Raw genomic sequence first — 22462 nt, 5'->3', positions numbered from 1 at the left:
CTTTTAAAAAAATCTAGTTCACACCCACAGTAAAAAAAAAAAAAGGGTCAGGGTGGAGCAGAAACACCTCTCCCACACACATCAATCCCAAACAGAACGGGATCTTCTGGAACAAGGAATTTTTACAGTTACACAGCGATCCTGCCAGTATTCAGTTACCTCACTTTGAGAACACTAGCTCTGTTTCCTCTGGCAAACCAGCAGAAAGGGGCCAAAATACAACTGAAACTGTGGTTCTCATGTTCAATAAATATTAATTCTTTTAAATGCCTTTTTGTTTGTTTGATTGTTTGTAAATGTTTTCACTAGAAACAGAGCAGAGCAAAAGCTTTACAGCATCTTGTAAAAGGAAAACCACAAGAGAGGGAGAAAATGTTAAAGTAAAAAAACAAAAGCATTTCAGATGCCTAGCTCGGGTCAGTCACAGAGTTCCAGTGTGCAAAAGGAAATGACAACTTTATCCTGAAGTGTGAAGCCTAATGTTGAAAGCTAAGCAGGGTGGAAAAAATGAAGGGGCATATTTTCAAATACAGACATCTGTCAGTCATCTTTCAGACCAAGAAAAGTCTATCACACTAACAACAAAAAAGTAGTATTTTGCTTTTCTCACTAAGATAGTCTAAATTTACAGAGAAATACATTTAAAAAAAAAATCTGTCATTGAAAGACTTTTAGGTTCAAATAAGATTATTTACACAGCTAGAAAAAATGTGACCTTTCATTTTCTCATTTTCTTGTGGTTTTTTTTTCTTCATAAGAACATATTTGAATTCCTATGCCAGATAAATGATTACAAACATTCACAGAGGTGAACAGCAGGCTCACAATACGGTTATTTCATCGGACTTCTGAGAAAGAACCTCAATTAGCCAACATAACATAAAGAAACATCTTTTGAAAGCTGACTGGTTTTAGCTGCAGCCCCACTGAACTCCTTGCTTGAATACACCCTTCAAAGTAGTCCAACTGAATTTTATTGTAGGTACAGTAAAATAACAGAAACAATAGTTATTATTTAGTCACAAGATACTACACATCAATCATTGTGCATCTTCTATCCCGTAGACTTCATCTCTCAAGAAGCCACAATGGGTAAAGGAATAAATGAGAAGAGAAAGACAAGGAGTGCAGGCAATTTTCATGCAACTGTTCTCCTCCTCCAAAATGCCTATGGGAAGTCCATTGAAGATGTACTATATAACCTATATTTTCCAATTTTTACTGCTGTTGAATGAAAAGCAAACCTGAGACTAAATATCACATGAAAAATCTAGGGTACCACTGTTTAAAGATATTTGCATTAACATACATAACATGCACATTAGAACCCGAAACAGCATGGTTCCCTATACACAGAGCAATTTATATTTAGCACCATGCAGTCTATTTAAAGCATTTTACAAAGTTACTCAGTTCAAAGGGAAACAAATATTTTCAATCTCACAAACAGGATCCACCATTTTAGAATCTCAGAACTGCTTCTTTATACGGTTGTTCATTGAAACTGAGTATCCAACGAGTAAGAAACTTTCTGCACTGAATGCTAAGAAAGGAACAGTGAAGTTTGCACACAACTTCAGTGGTCTAAAATTCCATTCTTGAAATTTAATCACTAAATTATCACCTTTCTTATTTTTTGTTAGGCACTGAAAAGTCAACACATCTGAATATAATTAATCCCTTAGATTCAGGTCCACATCTGTAGCATCAAGTTAGGCAGCCAGGTAGCTCACACTGAAAGGTGTGATCACACTAAAATGGGAAATCAAGTCAAAAAACGTTCCAGCTTCCAACACTATACTGTTCCTGATGTCCTCTTTGTCCCATTACCACTGCTCTCTATTCAGCCCTGACATAGCATTATGCTGACAGCAGTACCCTGGATTTTACCTTCCCTAGCGGCTGCATGTATCTTGTGGTAGATATTTAAGTCCTGTATCCAGAAGCTACTGCTGAAAAGATGTTCATGAAACATCTCCAAAACAAGATAAAATGAGGCCTGTCCTATCACACCCATCTAGCTACTTATTCTTAGAAAAGTGGCAAAAATTGCCCTTAATTCCAGATGTTAAGTTTCTTATTACAATTCCTGTAGAGTTATGATTAGCATATAGAGAACAGACATCTACTAGCATTACTAAAGTAAAATTATTAAAGATGGGGAGGTATTTTGTCAAGGGACAAACTGAAAAAATCCTACAGATGAAAGATACAAATATCTTAATGAGCTTTTCAGAAATTTGATGTTAGATATCTAAGGACTTTTAAAACTATAAGCCAATACATCTTAAAAAAAAAAAATCTTTAAAAATCTGGTGCGAAATTCCTTCTCTCTGCAAGTAATGCAGTGCTTAACAGACAAACTGTCACAGAGAAACTTTAGGCAGTTAGATGAAGGGGCTCAGAGAGATACAAAATAGCAAGAACAGTACATGTGGATTCTAGAGCTGCTTTGAGTTTTAATGGGATTTAACAGCCCCCAGGAGAAAATTTAATGAAAATATAATATTATTATTAAGACATTTTCTAATTTAGTAGGGATTAGCTCTCTTGGCAATTAATTCTCTTCAGCACCTTTGAATACTCCAACCTACAGTCTATGAAAAACTTCTGCTGATTACTTCATAGAACTTGGTGTAACTAGGGGAGGTAACGTGTGTATATTAAGTACATACAGACATACATATGTGTATATATACATACACGTAAACATACACATACACACATTTACATATGTATGTACATGTGTGTGATGCACATATATGTACGCACATATGTATCTGTATTTTGCATTTGAAAGTAAATATAATACCTATAGAATGATAAAGTTAGATGTTCACACAGAATGAGTACAGTTGAACTTTTTTACTGTTCTGTTCAATATTACTTATGCAAGCATAAATCACATGGAGCAAGCACTATGAAATTGTACATTCATAATGTAAATACAGAAGACAATATTTGTTTATATTGAAGAACAGAGACTTTATTGCCTGTATGTGAAAATTTACAAACTGTTAACTATAATGGTGATGTAAAATCAAGTAAAATAAACATTAACATTTTGTTCTACAGACTTCAGCCATCTAGTTCCTGTCTGTTTAAATTAAAACTTTAAAATGTGGCCTCCCTGCCACCCACATATAACCTCTCCATTGCCTGGAAATCAGCATACCTGAAGAGACGGAATACTGAAAGAAGGAAGTTTCACTCTGCATCAGCTGCTGAGAGGAGGTGGTCAGGGATTTGTAATAGTGGGAGAAAAGCATTTAAAAGGGACTGAGATAGCTGACAGTATGGTGCCCCAGGAGCCCTACCGAAGCGCACAATCAGGAGCTGAATATAATCCACAAGGTAGGTTTCTTTGATTTTATTGCTGATTTTTCTAGATGAGATTAACTTACTCATTTATTTTTTCCTTTTTCCTTTACTAGTGTAATAACAAATGACTTTCATGAAAATCAAATCTGACTAAAGTATAACCTCACATTTAGAAGCAATTGCTTTAAATCATGTTATGAGTTACAGGTAACAAAGTTACAGGTGTTATCACAGAACAAACTGCTGGAGAAATAAAAATAAATCTATTTTTTAATTCATTATTTAGTAGGCAATAGTTTACATTTAGTCAAATTTACTATAGCAAATAATGCCAGTTTTCTAGATACTATATGTGTTTATCTATGTAGAAAGAGTGGGAAAATAAGTATTCCAGAACATCAGAATTGGATTTTTAAAAAACACATACAACCATTTACTTATTATATGAATAATACAAAAAAGATTTTCTTGCACTTTTTTTTTCTTTCTCTTTATATTTTGGATAAACATATTTAACTTTCAAATGTTCCACCATAAAATCTCAACTCATTAGGTCTATTAATCACAGCACATCAGTAAATACAGAGTAAAAGTGAACAAGCAGCAGCAAACGATCAACGGTGCTTGTGTGACTTTACAAAAATGTAAAACAGTCCTGATTCTATTAAGCCTTCTGTCTTCTTCTTATTGTTCCAGAACTACACAATGTATTGCCCCGGGGGCTGCTTTTTCCTCTTAACTGTCTGCCTTATTGCTACATCCCTTGGTAATCACCAAAGCAACAGTGATCACTGCTTTCAAGGCGTGCAGTGGAGTGAGCTTTTAAAGCAGATTGAGAAACTGGTAAGTCAACGTGAAAAATATTGTCACAATCTATAGACGTTGTTTTCAATCTTTCTTCAGTTTAGATGTCAAAAATTCTCAAATGCCTAGTAATTGCCTGCTTACATTTTCTTTTACGTTATAAAAACATGATGAGCCAGACGTCCATTCTCTACAAAGCCAAGAATCTTAGATTTTTTAATTCAAACTCATCCTGTTGAATATATGACATTTGTGTGTCTTCCCAAGAAGAGCTCCATGTCCTCCACACAGAAGTCACATTTTAGAGTACACAGTCATCTGTGATTCCTGCTAATTGGCATCAACTGAAACCGTAACACCACAAATTACTTTACCATGCCATAATGCTACTCAAAGAAAAGGGCACCCACAGTCACAAAGTTTTTGGTACAAATACTCTCTGAAGGTGTTTTTGGAAATCAGCCATATGGAAAGCATGCCTGCTTCCCCAATTTGGTTTTGTTGAGGCCTGCCCTTTCCTCAACACCATACAGACTGAGCTCCCTGGAACATTTATGAAAAGGTGAAACAGGTAAACAAGCAGCTGTTTCTTCCATTTTAAATAGGCTTGGGAACATATAAGCAAATGAAACTTCTTCACACAACCTCATGAGATATGTAGTGTTCTCTATTGATGTAGTCATTCACAGACTCCACTGTTAAGAGACCAACTGAATAGTGAACTCTTCTATTAATTGTTTCCATAATAAATCTGGTTTTTACAAATGCTTAAAATTTCTACTTCAATGTTTTCTTTAAGAACAAAAGAGGCTTTTCTCTGGAGTGTGAGGAAGTGAGCAACGAAGATTTATGTTTCCCTGAGCAGATGCTAAAAGCAGTAAGTAGAAAAAGATACATACTTGACATTACCTCGTTGTTACAGCTCTACCTCACACAGCATATGCACCTTGTCATGAGACTTTTATATTAGAATTACGACTTACTAAATTACTGGCTTAAATAATAAATCTGACTTTTCAGTCCAAATTCTTTTCTCTGAGAGGCTCCTCACAGAAATTGCCTTTTTTTTTGCTTTTCCTATTATTTAAGTTGTGATATCAGTTTTATAAGAAAAGGGTTATATTCGCTTTTGTTAGTCCTGTTGTTTAAAGTGGAAAATTAGCTAGAATCAGCCTGGTAGCCTGGAAACTACCAGAACCACATGCCAACTTCAGGTTCAGTCAGAAGCAGTCCCCATAAAAGTAGAGCAGGGGTAATTTTCTGTACTATTCAGTACATGCATGCACTTTACGTGCACAGTTCACTTTCAGTCTAGGTCTGCAGTGCCACAAAATAAGAAAGTACTGGGTTGAGAGTGTGCTGCTGCACGGAAGCAATTAATTCAGCCCACGTCCAGCTCATCTCTTCAATGGAGCTTCTCAAATGCAACCAGGGAACAAAAGGGAGAGACACCATTATCAACCTCTCTTGTATTTCCATCTTCTCTGAGACAGGGGGAGCTCCCCTTCGTCAGATATGTACTGTGCTGGTGAGGAAAGAGTTGCACTTTCTTAGTCTGTTGTCTTGGGTCTGAATACAAAAGATCTGCTTTTGACTCTTGCCCTCTTATTGACTATTCCTTGTACATCGTATATATCCAAGAATATCAATGCAGTCCAAAAATGCAAGATATATTTACATTACAAAATAGGGGTCCACCTTATGAAAGCAAAAATTGCAACTGGAAAATGCACATACAATTCCTGATTTTCAAATAAATACCACCCTTGCAATGAATATTACTCTATAATTTTTATACTAAAAAACTCAGAAGAGCACAAGAAAGTGGTGAAAATTGTTTAAGAACATACGATAACTGGACTCAGGCAGTTGAAAAATGTACCATTAACTGAAACCTACGTGTAAACTTCAGAAACCAAATTTGTCTGTATTTGTTTTTTTTCATCACAGGTTAAATATGATAATGCAGCTATTGTTCACATAGTGCATGAAATTGCTGAGTTTTTCAAAAGAGCAGATACACCTTTTCAAAATAAGAATACTTTTCTAAGAGGAATGTATGAAGCTCATGCTCAGCTCAATGCTTGTGTAAGTTTGTTTTTTTTTTTACACTTTATGATATTCAAGTCAGGTATTCATGGTGAATAAAACTGATAATATGTATTCATGGTGAATAAAACTGGTAATATGTATGCTGAAAGTACAACAGAAAAATTTAAAGATCATATTTTCAAATAATGGCACCTAAAACATCTGTATGCAAATGACAGGCATTTGTCAGGACTTTCACTGACCTGTATGACACAGGCAGTTTTAAATTCACACATATATATTTGTGGGCCTGTTTTGAGATGTGATGCCTAAAAATGTGGCTAACCCAGTATTCAACTTGCTTCTCCTTAAAGAGTGCACTAGTTCTGCACAGAAGTACTTACTATTCTCACTAAATATTAATTTCATGTGCTTTTCTTCAACCACTTCTGACTTCTGTCAAGACAAGCTAACATAAAGAATTACATGCAAATTGTATGCAAAACACTTCAGGAAAATATTTAGATCTGCATTCAGCCTATTACAGTTGAATAAACCACTTCAACGTGTGCACAAATAGTTCATTCAGTTGGGGTCAGCTTAAGAACTATTTACAGAGGACAAAGCCTCATCTTTACTACAGTTTGCCTTGCAACTAATGCATATGCCAGGCACCAGATTTGTTAACAAACTTGCAGGAGAACAAACCTCAGCATACAAATGTAGACCCTAATACACCCTTCTGCGCTGTTGCAGAGGGAACCCACTGCACTTTTCTGCACGAGAGGGTCCCAGTCCTAGACATGTGCCTGAGCACAGAAACACTGAACTCCAAAACCACACTGCTGCTTCTGATCAGGCAGACCCCAGGACAAGATGTGCACAGCCAAGGATAATAACTAGTCCTTTTTTAAGCACATTATTATTTTTTTTAATGAACACAATAGGTACGTCCATAACATTGTACATCAAATGACCACCAGTTACTCTGAAATCAGTTTCCTTCAAAGATGGTATACATAAACAAAACCAGTATTGTCACAGAATAAAAAAATCCATATACCCCTTACCTTGCTTTGAACACTGATATATTCATTTCCTGATCTCTGTAGACACAGCACGTGTGTGCTACACTACCTTTAACATTAACACAGTCAGCAGGCTTGCATATGACAGAGGCATTACAGTGCTCTCAGTCATGACCGTGACTATCAGAGGGTACTGTTTTACTGAGTCATGTTGAACTTCTTTACTTCTCACTGTTCAAACTAACAGTTTCTTTTCCATTAAAATAACAGCTCAAGTCCAGACTTAGCATTATCCATGAATCCACAGTGAAAGGCTGCTTCAAGAAAATGGATCAATTTGTGGCCAGAGTAAGTAGACTGTTTCTTTACTTCCAGCTCACTTTCAGAAATTTTAAAGATGTAGAAGAGCTTCTTATACAAGCAGTCCCAGTGCTGCTCAAAATTGTACGCATCTGTGGGATTGTGCCACATTACCAGGCATTATAGCTTTCCACTCACACAAAATCTTTTGCCCACATCCATTTCAAGGTCGATGTGTCATCACAGGCTTTTAAAAAACATTTCATTTTAATTCAGCACCAAAATCCAGAGCAGTCTGTGCCTTTTTAAAAACACTTTACATCACATGGGTCAAGATTAGCCATACATTTGACAACACCTATTTCACCTGGAAAAGCAATGATCATTTTACATACCAAAGAACATTTGAATCTTAACTAGACTTCCTAAAATTATTTTTTCTTTATCTTTTTGAATAAATTATTACATGTTTGTTCTCATTTCACATTTTGCTTGACATAATATTGGATGACATTTTTAACAAAACAGCTAATAAACACTTCTTAATAATCTTTTCTTCACAGCCAAATGATCACTGCACTTGGCAAGAGATCCATGCACAATCCAGAGAGATACTTCAAAGAATTGAAAACTACTCTTTCAAGAGAAGAGCAAAGCATTAGCAAAGTCAGTTTCCATCAAATACTTTTAGGATCTACTATCATGTCAGGATAAACGATCCTATTTTTCTAAAAATTAGAGGAAGTAGTATACACATAGTTCCTATTTAAAACTATAAATTGTTTAACTTATTTTTGCCAAGATATTTTTTCTAAATGACTATATTAACTTCAGCCTTACTAAAAAGGATGCAAAAGAACATGTAAATATGTGTTTGTTTTACTACAAAAAAAAAAAGGACCATTTTTCATAAAAGAGATATCATAGATACAGCTCTCCAAATATCGTGTTTAGGCTAAAAAGTGAGCCTATCAGTTACATGACATAGCAGTACACTCATCAAGTTGTGGGAATATGAGTCTATGAGTGCCTAATGCTTTTCCAACACACATCTCATACCACACATTGCCACTGCTGCACTTTTACCACTGCAGTTACAAGGCTATCTAGCCATTCATGTGTGAAAAGATATGCCTTTTTCCACAATGCCATGCTGCCAGGCTTCCACAACCATTCATGAAGAATTCTGAGATTTCAGTTTGATCATCCAGATGTAAACTATATATATATATGTGTGTGTGTGTATATATATATGTATATATGTAAGCAACAATAAAGCAGCCAACCAAAACCCTCTGCATTCTGTTATGCAGACAAGACCCTAAACAGCAAAACCCCTTTAAATGCTCACATGGTATCTAATAGGCACTGGCAGCACTGCATATGGGCACATTTTTCCAAAGAGCTCACTGTTTATTTGAAAGCCTGTAAAACAAGATAACATCTATGAAGCTGACAGTTTTGGCGAAGAGAAATGAGGGGTAGTGTGAATGAACAGTGTTTTGTAACATCTTTCAGCAGTGAGATAAGCCTTATTACTGTGGTTCCAGATTTCCAGGCACTGATTTTCAACTGGCCTCTTCAGAGCAATACAGATGTTAAAACAAATCAGGAGACTTTGCAAAAGAGTCTAATATTCATACTTAATTCAGATTGCATGAGGATAAAAAGAGTAAAAATATTTGTAATATCTATCTATCTCATTTCCTTACCATTTTTTAATTATTTTTTTTTTTTATAAATCTGGTTCAAGACTTCACAAGCAGCCTAGCACCTCACTTCAGTATGACTTTCCCACAGCTCTCCTTTCAAAAATGGTTTGGGAAAAAAAACTTTATCTTTACAAAGGAAAATGAGAGTAACCAGGTAATCAATATTAACCCTTCTAGATCTACTGCTTCATCACCCAAGTTTAAGAACAAACACTGTTTTGATGTTTTGATCACCTTTGATGACATATTCCTTACGCTGCCTTATTCATGCATGATCTGAATCGGAAGCCGTTCACTCAGCTGGGACCTGTGTCACAGATCGGTGTGCAAAAAAAGTGCAGACAGTGTTCCAGCAGAAAAAACAACCCTTTGAACTCACACAGCAATCAATACAAGAATCACACTTCTTCAATGACTAAATTTAACTAAGACAAATAAAAAAAATAAAATAATGAACAAAATTCCCACATCTTTGAACTGAGGAAGTGCTTTTGCATCTACTGCATTCTAAGGGAGATGTTGATATACATTACAGTAGTTTAGATGTGGATCCAGTCTTTCCATCATAAAAGGCACATTGACAGTGTAAGCACATTATATACACTGGTGGCATTAAATATCTAAAAATAAAAATTAAAATTGTCTTACTCTTACCTTTCCAATGTATTCCCTTGAATATATTCAACAATATGAACATTGATTCATTCCTTAACACATAGATATTTGTAAACTGAGTCAGGGGAGGATTATTATGCTAATACATCTGTCTGAATATTTATTTTAACAACAGTCATAACCTATTTTAATCAGATTAGTAAGGACACCAATTATTTTAAATATTCAATTAAGAAAATATAAGCACTCAAAAACAACTTTGCAAAAATAAAGGAGCAAAGAGATGCACTGCGCTTTAAAGTCTCAGCTAATGAATCATTTGATTAAAGTATCATTTTTACAATATCTATCTCAATCTCCTACCACACAGGAAGATATACTAGGATTAGGAAATCTTTAGGCATCTAGCAGTGCATTTCAAGCAGGAGCCAAAGACAGACACTTTAATTCCTGCTGGAAAAGTTGGCAATTTCTAAGCTTCTTAGATGCCCAATGAATAAAACAACCTGTGTTCTCTTCATAGGAACATATTTTTCTGTGTATTTGCAGACATGCGGACAAGTTAAAGCAATAGATGAAACTAAGAAGTCTCTATCTTCTCTCAGGGGCAAAACAATCACAAACAGTGGCCACAATACACTGAGTATGCCAGATACGAACAGCTTGGACTAGTAGGTATAAGGCTTCCATTAAGGACCATTCTGAGGACATCTCTCTACAGCACAGGGTAGTACAAAAACAGCTGAGCTAGCTTTAAAACATTTGGCCATAACATGATAAAAACTCAGGCTAGAGATAATAGTATCAGTTCTTCACCTAGGCAGCGAAGACCAGATTAACCGCTATCCTGATTTTATACAGCAAAAATGCATCTTGAGTCAAAAAATACCAATGCAGAACTCACTATCATGAGTGGTTTAATTTTTTTTCTGAAAAACAGCATTAGAATGGCTAAAGATTTTTATGTTTTGGTAAAAGACAAAAGTTATTCAGCATCTTCTAAAACACTAACTGTATACTGAGAAGAAAAGGGGGAGGTAGGAGGAGAAAGATTTTTAAAAGGAAGAGAAATAAAAATATGAAAGAATGATCATGTTAAACAGCCTATGATTTGTCTCAGAAAGCTGTAGATACAGGATAAAATATATGTTGTCCTATTTAACATATTTTTTACAAAGTATTTCAGGATATAAATAAAGCAAACAGACCATATACACTATGAAACAGTGCTTTTGGAACAGATTAGATTTATTTTTTCCTCCATTTGAAGTCACAAGTATGCACAGGCTTAAAAATACTGTTTTCTATCACAACAATTTGCTTGAAGAACACATTTCAAGGGACAACACTGAGTCAGAGGTGGTATTAAATAGCATTTTTAATTCTCTATGGAACAGACAAGAGAGCTGTCAACTCTTTCCAATACACATGTAGCTCCATGATGACTTTGAAGATTTGTATTCCTGCATTCTTATTTTTGCAGGCTTTTTCCACTGTCATGCCATGTAATTTGATCTTAAATTCATCCTCATTCTATATCAGATATCCAAAACCACAGTAAAAGTGCAACCTTCTTATAGCCTGAACTAATTAATTTAATGAAGCACATTACATCATAGGGTTTGTCATTGAGATTCAGTGTGTATATTTTAATGTATCTAATAGGCTAACAGCTTGCAGCTGTCCTTGACCCAGCTATTACTCAGGAGAAAGGGACCTGGTGGCACACAGGAACGGCAAGAATAGCAGGGACAAGTGAAAATTGAGACATTTATGTTATTAGCATATGACAAACAAAATATACACTAGGCACTTAAACTTTGAAGTTTTCAAACATTCCTTTTGCACAGAGGCATCTCAAGAGGGACGTGGAAGAACAGCATGAGCCAAAGTCAGGAACAGGAGACTTTTTCCTACTGGAGATATTATCCAGCTATAGCACTGAGCTGTTTAGGTGACATTAGGAAAATAGCAGTGTATCAGCTTTTTAACATGAGCTTAGAGCTGAAAACAAGCAGAAATGAGCAGCATACAGAGTTTCTATAGTTTAAGCACCTATGTGGTGCTACAAACATTCTGAGTTAACCACAGCATCAGAAGAAAGAAGCCTTGCATTGCCATTTTATGTGATCTTCACACTGAGACATACTCACAAGAGAAAAAAAAATTTGGCATAGCAAGGACTGTCACAAACCAGGGAAGCTATTTGCAGCTAATAAGAAAAAAAATAGGTGCTCTGAATTATACTTCAGAGAATCCTCCTTCTCCCCTGATCATAACAGCTTGCTATTTAGCTTAAGGAGCTTAAGCTTGTATGTGTCAGATTCCACACTGTGCTTTCAAAACTCTAATACTCTATGGTGCTTTGATGAAGGGATAATTTTGTATTGTTTTATTGGACTTTGTTAACCATACACTCTTCATGTGAGACAACCTTACTGCTGTAATCATCCTAAACCAAAGTGTTTAGTTTAATTTAGATAATTCTAAAAGATATTAAGGATTTTGTAACACACATTTTGCTCCTTCCAATGTACCTTTACTACTTCACTCACTGTGATACTACAACATTACTAAATTTCCACTTCTTTAAACACCACTCAAGTTCAGTGCAAGTTAATAGCCCCATTGTCTGTAGCTAATTTGGAATATCAAAGCGTTTCTTTCCAATGGAAACTGTTCACAGACAGTGCTGTTTCTGGCAAACTGAACAGCAGTTCTGCAATAAAGAGGCTGTGCTTTATAGTGAATGCTCTTTCCTGTCTGGTTGTGTTTTTATGTTCCTATCCCATCTTTCTTCCTGCTTCACATGCATTTTCCCTGCATATACCAGAACTGCATATCCAAAAACACCCAGAAAAGTCTAGCTCAGATACCCAATCCTCTTCCAAGTAAGGCTTTTCTTGCAGCATAGAGTCTTGAAAAAAATTCTATCATGAGTGCTCTGTAAGACAGTCTCATCAGAAATACTGAGTTTACCTGGAACCCCAGCTTTCCCCTCTGAAATGTGGGGGGGTCTAATACAGAAGACCACTTTCGGCATTTGTCCAGCACAGCAGATTCCAGATTCTTTCTGGACTCAGCCTTGACACTATCATGGAAATAGAATACAGGGCTCTCCATGTCCACACTGCTAAAATTACAAAGATAAGACTTTCCTCTCTTTTGTCATGGAGTTGTTAACGTTGTTGGATATTTAACCAGTGTCCATGTTTTTGTTTTGTGGATCATTGCTGCCTCTTAAGAATCAGTACAGATAATCCAGGTACAATTGCTAGTGAATATTATACACTGCAGATAAATAATAGAAATGCTAATTATTTACACTCCTATAAGCAACAGCCTGTCCTTTAATTTCTAGTAGGTCCTATGAAAGTGAAGAAAAGTTTAACTGTTCAATGTGTTTGTTTTATGCATAAGCAAACTTAGTATCAAAATGCGAATTATTCATAAAAACAAAACACTGTACCACTTTAATTTTTACTGAACTGTCAAATAAATTTTCTTCTAAACTCTTAAGTCCTTGAAAGAGGGACTTTCTTCTCAGGGACTGGCTGCGGATCAGCCATCAGGTGGTGAGAAAAATTGTCTTGTATATAGTTTGTTTTGCTTATTCATTATTATAATTACTATTATTAGTAGTATTATTATTATTTCCTTTGTTGCCTTGTTAAACTGTCTTTACATCAGCCCACGAATTTTCCCTTTTGTCCATTTCTCCACCCCATCCCACTGCGTGGAAGGGGAGTGGTGAGTGAGCAGCTGTCTAGTGCTTAGCTGCCAGCTGCTGAGTTAAACTACGACAAAGAGAAAACCAAAAGCAACTTTTATTTTTAAGTACAATACCTGCATGGAAATATTATTTCAAGTTAAGTTGGAAACTATTTCAAGCCCATCTGCTACACCATAAAGCTGTAACATACAGAAATTTTAGAACATGTTTGTGCATGTCATGGATTATTACTGGAAAGAGCAATCACAACCAGAACAGAGAAGGCAAAGCAAATAAAACTTGACAATGTGATACTATTATCCTAATTCCATGTTTACATTTATAACTTATAAAGGAAGTAGTGTACTTTTTGTAACATTTCATGTACAATCAGCACTACCAATGAACAAGGTGAGTTGAAAACGAACCTATCTTGGAATGATTTCACAGGGTTAAGAACACAGATGGTGGTCCAAAATTCTGACACAAAAATTCTACAACAGTGGTGGCCAAATATACTAGAAATAGTGCTTAAAATGTTTAAGTAGTCTTCAGTGAAAGAGGAATGAAGACTGAAGCCAGCTGTATCTTTTATATGAATAGAAATGATTTCATAGCCTTAGATTCAAGAAGAAATAAGCATCAGTAACACAGAACCTAAATTTACATATTGAAGTCACTTTCAAAAAAAAAAAAAAAAAAGAGACCAGCATCCCTAACTTAGTACTGGTACCAACGCTGTTACTATTCACACACATCTCAAAGTAACAGTAACCGTGGGGATGAAAGATTACTATCAGTCAGTTTTAACAGTTATGCTTGTTAATGAAATACTAAGTTACTAGAAAATAAAGTATCAAAAATAATTTTGTACTGTGGCATCTGATAGGTGACCTAGCCAACCGTTTCCTCCTGAGCCTTCTATGATCTTATTAAACTGCACTTCCATTGTACATGGCATAGAGAAAAACGAAATAAGAAATATTTTACAACTTCCAAGTAACTGCCTGTTATCTCATGCAAATGAAGTTTAACTTGAAGCCCTAACTCACACTGGAGTGGAGCTTGCACTGCAAACATGACTATGCCAACTCATTACAAGGCTGGAACGGTTGTAAAACTGAATTAGCTTGATTACAAATGACCAGAGTACAAATCTCCCCCCATATGCCCTCTTGCTGTGATCCTTGTTCTGGGCACGTGCTGAGCTGCCTCGCCTTCCAACACCCATGTTATGTCTTTCCTATTAAAATTATGCTGTGTCCAAATGTTTGCCGACTGACGGCTGCTCGAGGGTACCGTGAAGGCACTACTGCTCACACCTACCCTACAAGTTATCTTCAGTTTCATTTTCACTTCTGCCCTGACTCTTTAGCAATATCCTATCACTTGATCACATCATCTACAGCAGCATGGACTGTGGCCTTTTGCAGCACGCACGGCTTTCAGGGGAGTTCTGGCCCTAACAATTACAAAGACAATGATGGCAATTTCAGTTATTTTGGCCTCTCCATGCTTCTAACGATTCTTTACCCTGGACATCTAGGTACCCCCCTGGGTTTGATTCTCTTTGAACTATCAGCTGCTCTGTGTTTCCTCATTAATCACAATCTGGCACTGACTCACACTATTCGCCCTGTCAGATGCACAGTAAGAGTTTCCTCTCAGCACACATAGTTTCTAAAACTGCACTGGATCTTTCTTACAACAAAAAGATTTTTAGAGCAGCTGCAACTCAGCTGGCAGTCCAACAACGCGTGTAACCTCCTTCACATGTTTTTAGGCTGTAACTGTGTCCTGGGTTCAGCTGGTATAGGGTTAATAGTCAAAAGAAGCCAGCTGGGCTGACCCAAACCAGCCAAACGGGATGCTCGATACCATGTGACATCATGCTCAGGATTTAAGTGGGGACCTGGCTGAAGGAATGGGATTTTGCTAGTCAGGAGCAAGCTGAGCATCAGGCAGTGAGAACACTGCATGCTGTATATTCTTTTTATCAGTATTATTGTGGTTATTTTCTTCTGCCTTTGCTGTTCTGTTAAACTGTTTTTATCACAACACACGAGTTTTGCCTTTTCCTTCTGCTTCTCCTCCCCTTTCCATCGGGGATGGGGGGAGGAGTGAGAGAGTGACTACGTGGTTTTTTTGTTGCCCACTGAAGTTAGACCACACCAAACTGACACTCTTCCTTTCATGCAATACACTATTCCATGCCTCAAAGTATTGTCACATCCTATACCGGGACACAAGGGAAGAGGTCAGTCAGATGGACCTTCCAATTCCCTGGGAAAAAAAGTTGAAGGTAGCTGCACCATAACATTTGTAAAAGCAATGTTGTGAGACCTGTGCCAACCTTCCCTCATCAGAAAAAAATTAAAAAAGAAATCAGAGGTTCACTACCCCAAATCTGTGACACTAGTAGGGGAGCAATCTCCTTCTGTGTTGTCCTAGAGGAGACTTCTCTATGCTACGGGGTTGCAGCACAGGACATGTTCCATGGCACTAGACACTACTGTTAAGTAAAGCTATTAGAACTGTGTTTCCAACTTTTACAGGCACAAAGTAGTACTTAATGACCTTATGTATAGGACTGGGGACTTTACGTATTTGCTTCTGACAGTAAATTTCTATTTAAGTTTTTCTATGAAAGCATTGAGTCCAGTAACAGCTACAGACTGAAGTCCAGTGAAACAATAATAAAAGAAAACTATTTTCAGAAGGAAAGTACAAAATTGAGTAAAATTTACAATTATAGAATCACAGAATCATAGAACGGTCTAGGTTGGAAGGGACCTTAAAGATCATCTAGTTCCAACCCCCCTGCCATAGGCAGGGACAATTTCCACTAGACCAGGTTGCTCGAAGCCCCATCCAACCCGGCCTGAAACACTGCCAGGGCAGAGGCATCCACAACTTCTCCGGGCAACCTATTCCAGTGCCTCACCACCCTCATAGCGAACAAGGTTGAAAGGTACCTCAGAGGACCTAAATTCAACCTCCCGCTCAAAGCAGGGTCAACACTGAATTAGGGGCTTTGTCCAGTCAGGTCTTGAAAACTTCAAAGGTAGAAGCTGTAAGAAAAGTGAATATTCCTCACAGCAGTTCACATTCTTCTGTGATTCTTGATAAATTATTTTTATTGGTGGCAATATGAATGTTAAGAAGGCATTAAAATGTTTTCCCTAGCAGACATTATCTCTGCTCTCTGTTCCTGTCTTACTTACCCTTCTGTGATTAATTTTGTCCTCTGCTTATTGAACTTTCAGTAGTCCACCCTAGTCTGGCCCTACACACTAGAAACTATCAGCATTTCATAAGGCTGTCACTTGCTTTATTTATGTGGTACATGCGTGATCCTCAAGCACTTGTGGATCCCAAGACAAGGACAATGGCATTGTAGCAGAATTCTTTTGGGGATGGTATGGGAATTCCTCTCCCTCTCAGTCACCTAACAAAAAGGAAGCACTTTGCCACAAATGTCCGGTTTGGGCTTGGTGAGCATCACCTTGGGCCACTAAAATGAAATGAAGCTTCACAGCACCAATCTTGACCTCATGGAGAAATCAGACTGGCTATGGACAAGTGTATCAGGGAGCAAGACTAGAAGATCTAGACCACAGATTCCCAGAAGTAGCTAAAATACTATTAACTCTTCGCAGGGCTCATCCTGCCCTGGAATTCAGCTGATCCCCTTCTAGCCCACCACACATTATTTCCCAAATGCTCAATGACCTCTTCTACTCCTGTCTACTGCTTTAGAATTCATTCCAGCATGTCGCAAAACTGAGCTAGCTGCTGCTGTGAGCAAACTTGTCTTTTTGGTTTTGATAGTAAAATCTAATTTGATGAAGTTCTGAACTCACAAAAGCAATAACGAAGAGTAAATACCACGACAGAAAACCTCTTACATCATGTTAATCAATTAGTTAATTTTTCATCTATATAAAATACTTGTTTTCTTTTGTGGTGAGAATGATTTTCTTTTTAATGCCTCCAGTGAGCTGTTCTTGTTGCACCTGTTCTTTCAGCAGTTGTTTACTTTTTTTTTTTTAAAAAGAAACTATTTAATACACAATATTCATATTTTAAAGACAAGATATTGCAACAGGCATTCAGTCTCAGCAACAAATAGAGGCATTCAACATCAAAGAAACATGGCCTTTTGGGAAGGGAAATGCTGAGCCTGAGATAATTGACTGTAAACATTAAACATGCCGCACCTACCTCTGATCACAACAATCACCATTCAATGTATTCACAACATACTGCTTATTTTCACATAATGATCCCAATGCTATTACTCAAACATATCATATAAGAACTTTGGTCACTTGCATAAAAAATGAACGAAATAAACTTTTTCTCTACTAGAATTCTAAGGAATTCCAAGGAATTATAATGTAAGTACAGAAAAAAAAAATCGGTATGTAAGAAGCCAGATATTTAATACGCTCTTAGTACTAGCACATACTCTTAAATACTACACTCCATATAAGTTAATAATATTATCAACTCTGTAAATAAAAGCAAAAACAATGTGGTTTTTTTCTCAGCCCTGTTCCATAGTTTAAATATGTTACTTAAATTGTCTGCTATGCCTTTCAAAGTATTTCTAAACTGTAGGTTCTCATATATGCAATATGGATTTTGTTTGAGTTTGCGGGTTTTTTTTGTGCTACAGAATAAGACTTTTTCTGCTGTCATTTTGAGCAAATGATGCATAGAAATGCATTTTTACATGAAATCAACATCAAATACATCTGTGCTAACTCTTTAAATTTTGCAGACCAGGAGAAATGAGAAGATGTTATTACTTCCCTTCAAAGGACGAAAACAGACCACACTGCATAAAGCATCCAGACTGGCTTCTTGCAAATGAAAATGACTCCGCTAGTCATTTAAGGCTTTTTTTTTTTTTACTCCACAAATGGAAACATTCCATATTTTTCATCATCAGTTATGACCTCAATGTCATAAAAAAACACTTGGAATCAAGAATACGAAATTTATACAAGTTAACTACTACACTAAAACTATCAACAGGAGTGAAAAAACTCCTGACATTCTTCTCTTCATTGTTAAGAAGGAAGGAAGAAAAAGATGGGAAGGAAGTTGCAAGTAGTGAAAGCAAGGTGAAGCAAAGGAAAATACAAAATAAAAATACAAAAAATACAAAAATAAAGAAAAGGAAGGCTGGCGTGGGGAAGAGAGAGAGTGAGAGAGCAAGCGCATGCTAGGAAATAACAGCCATCTACCGACCAGCAAACAATGTAAGTAAAAATACTAATGTCCATTTGAAGAAACAATCCTTGCTGTTATATATAATCCATGGCACTGTAACAGAATAAAACAACAACAGAAAAATCAAAGTTAAAGACTGCGTCTTGAAGTGCAAATTATTTGGACCAAATACCTAACTTTATTACTTTCTCCAAGTACTCGTAATCTCTCTCAGAAACTGCTGGCTGCTAACACACAAGCTCTAATGACAGCCCCACTATCTGCTTTACTGCCAAAATTGCTTTTCTAGTCTCCTCAGTCCTGCAGAAAGACAGCTTTGTGGCACTGCACTGCCCAGATAGTTTGTGGAGGAGACAAAGGCGGCCTGCACCTTCTGGAATACATTCCATTTTGGCCAGTTTTGCTCTCCCTCCATCTCACAATCCCCCAAATTAATGTTTCCTTTAGGTTCAGGCATTTTGAATACCAAATTCTCTTTCAATCCAATAGTAAGACACCACAATGAATAACAAGAGCCTTTGTAGTGATGTAGAAGGAAAAGGGTTAAAAGTCACTCGAGATTCCGCATTAAGCAACTACGTAGGCTTGTGTAACTGATTGAGGAGTACCTGACCTTGGCTGAGTTGAAGCTCTGAAGAACACCACAGAAAGCACCAAGATAAGAAAGGCTGTAAATTTCTGCCTTGCTGCTTAGATATGTGTACATGAATTCAGAATAAAGTTGGGATACGACTGTATCCTATAGTTACCTTAGGTTAATTATAATACTAAAAATCACACCCCTAGGAGGACACTTTACAGGTAAATGTAAGACCACCCTAGTATAATGACCTGGACCATCTGCCTCTGGGCAGAGAGGAACCTGATGAGGTTTAACAAGGGCAAGTGCAGGGTCCTGCACCTGGGGAGGAACAATCTCATGCACCAGTACAGGCTTGGGGTGGACCTGCTGGAGAGCAGCTCTGCGGAGAGGGACCTGGGTATCCTGGTGGACGACAGGTTAACCATGAGCCAGCAGTGTGCCCTGGCTGCCAAGAAAGCCAATGGGATCCTGGGGTGCATCAAGAAGAGTGTGGCCAGCAGGACAAGGGAGGTTCTCCTTCCCCTCTACACTGCCCTGGTGAGGCCTCATCTGGAGTACTCTGTCCAGTTCTGGGCTCCCCACTTCAAGAAAGATGAAGAGCTACTGGAGAGAGTCCAGCGGAGGGCTACAAGGATGGTGAGGGGACTGGAGCATCTCCCCTACGAGGAGAGGTTGAGGTAACTGGGCTTGTTCAGCCTGAAGAAGAGAAGGCTGCGAGGGGACCTTATAAATGCCTACAAATATCTGAAGGGTGGGTGTCAGGAGGATGGGGCCAAGCTCTTTTCAGCGGTGCCCAGTGACAGGACAAGGGGCAATGGGCACAAACTGAGGCACAGGAAGTTCCGTCTGAACATGAGGAAGAACTTCTTCCCTCTGAGGGTGACGGAGCACTGGAACAGGCTGCCCAGGGAGGTTGTGGAGTCTCCTTCTCTGGAGATATTCAAGACCCGCCTGGACAAGATCCTGTGCTGCCTACTGTAGGTGACCCTGCTTCGGCAGGGGGGTTGGACTAGATGACCCACAGAGGTCCCTTCCAACCCCTACTATTCTGTGATTCTGTGACCAAAACTGGGACATGTGTGAACAAGTCTTTGTACAAGTGGCCAACCATCTGCTTTAGTGTGATTTCTTCATTACTGTTTTGTATAAAAGACCCTTTAAGTTTCTGAGAGGTGTGCTGGCTGTCATTAAATGCCAGGCACCCTACTTTGCAGACTAGCAATAAAGACAAATATCTCATCTCAGTGTGTTGATTGGCGTCCTGCACACTGGTTGAAGCATCCTGATTTAGGGACAACAGAAGGACAAGGGTCATAGCAGCTACAATAAAAAATCCAGTCATGTATCATCCCATCTATCTGAGCAATCTATTGCTAATGGCTGCCTGAAGTCTTCACAACCACCTAGAGTGTTTTAAGCATTGCTGGAGCTTCCATTTTCAGGCAAGCCACAAAACTGCAAAGAAAATATGCATAGCCTCTATTGTAAAGAGTGAAATTTATTCTCAAAGGGAAGAGAATCCCATGAGAAATATGTATCAAATCTATTGTTTATCAGTACTAATAAAATTAAATACTATAACATGCAAAAACATACAGTAAGTAGGAAGTTGAGTATTTACAATGTAACAGACAACAAGTTCACTTGTTTAATGTATTATAAGATATGTAAAGATTGCAAATCATAAACCACAGTTTCAACTAGTTTCACTTCAGATAAACTAAAATTCTGTGGTATCATGGGAACTGCTGCATATTTGAGGTAACTTCTGCTTATACAAATCATGTCAGTAACTGTGTAATTACATTTATATTACCTTAATTATACTGTCCTGTTAATTCCGGGTCATAAAATCCAAGTCTTTGCGGAAGGGAACAACCATTGTGATGTCTGTAGAACATCAGAACTTACATTTAAAACTGAAGTTACACTTACCAAATCAATTGGATTAGATTAGTTCATTACTAATGGTATCATTTCTTAGAGTACAATTATGGGCACATGATTTGAAGCAGCAAAACATTTCTGTGTTCTTTTGGTTGTTTTTCTTTTCCACATCAAAATGATTTCCAAGGTCATAAAATAGGTGAAGAGGTTACTCTTTCCTTCAGCAACCCTAACTTACACAAGTCATATAAATTCTTCTTTATCCCTCCTAGTTCTTCCTGAATTTTTTCTCTTGCAGTTATTTCCATCAATTCTGCTTAGGGAAGAAGTCAGAGACAGCTTCAGGCCAAATCGTCCATTTGGCCCCAATCCACATAAGCACTTAGCTGATGCGTCCTGTATTCACCCCTTTTCAGAAACAAAAGCCTAAGCATTACTCCAGCCAAAGTCTGCTGAGGAATCTGATATAACAAATCTTTAGAGAACTCCTTAAAATCATCCACTGTTCAACAGAAGTTACCTCCACGTAAAATTCCAGAGTGCTCACCTTTTATATAATGTAGCCTAACAACTACAGCATATGACCAGAAAGTGACGCTCCTGAAATCAGTTTTGCTGAAGTACACTGAAGTCTTCCTCTGCAATCTGCCTTATCAGCCAGGAGGGCACCTTTCTGGATAAGGACCCTTCCAACTCTCCTGCTGAAACTGTTACAAGGATTCACTAATCCAGAAGTACTGTATAAAGGATAACACCATCTAATGAACAAGTAATTAGGGCACTCATCTATAAGAAAGAAGTTCTGCATTCTAGCCAATGTTCTAAGGTTATTGTTCATATCTTTATCTTGAGCATTAAACAAACGCGTAATTCACATCACATAAATAGTAAGAATTCTCAATATCTTCAGATCATTTGCACTCCTCAAGAGAAAGTTGCAGAAGTAACACAGTCTGAGAATACCACAGTTAGTCTGTATCCTTTCAATGCAGACTGTGAAGCTGTATACATGACCCTACCCATTTCCCAAACAGGCATACACACCTTTTGTGGCTCACAGTACAGCAAGCTTACAAACCACCCTGTGGCGCCAAATGATGGCTCACTGTTGAAGTTTTCTAGGTGAGAATGAAAGGCTTACGTATTCTTCTTCCCCAAACAAGGAGAAATAACTTAGTCAATTGTCTGATTCATTAACTGTTTAATTAGCACAATGTTTCCTTTTAAT

This window comes from Opisthocomus hoazin, chromosome 4 (genome assembly GCF_030867145.1).
Source record: "Opisthocomus hoazin isolate bOpiHoa1 chromosome 4, bOpiHoa1.hap1, whole genome shotgun sequence".
Taxonomy (NCBI): domain Eukaryota; kingdom Metazoa; phylum Chordata; class Aves; order Opisthocomiformes; family Opisthocomidae; genus Opisthocomus; species Opisthocomus hoazin.
This window is presented reverse-complemented; position numbering follows the sequence as displayed.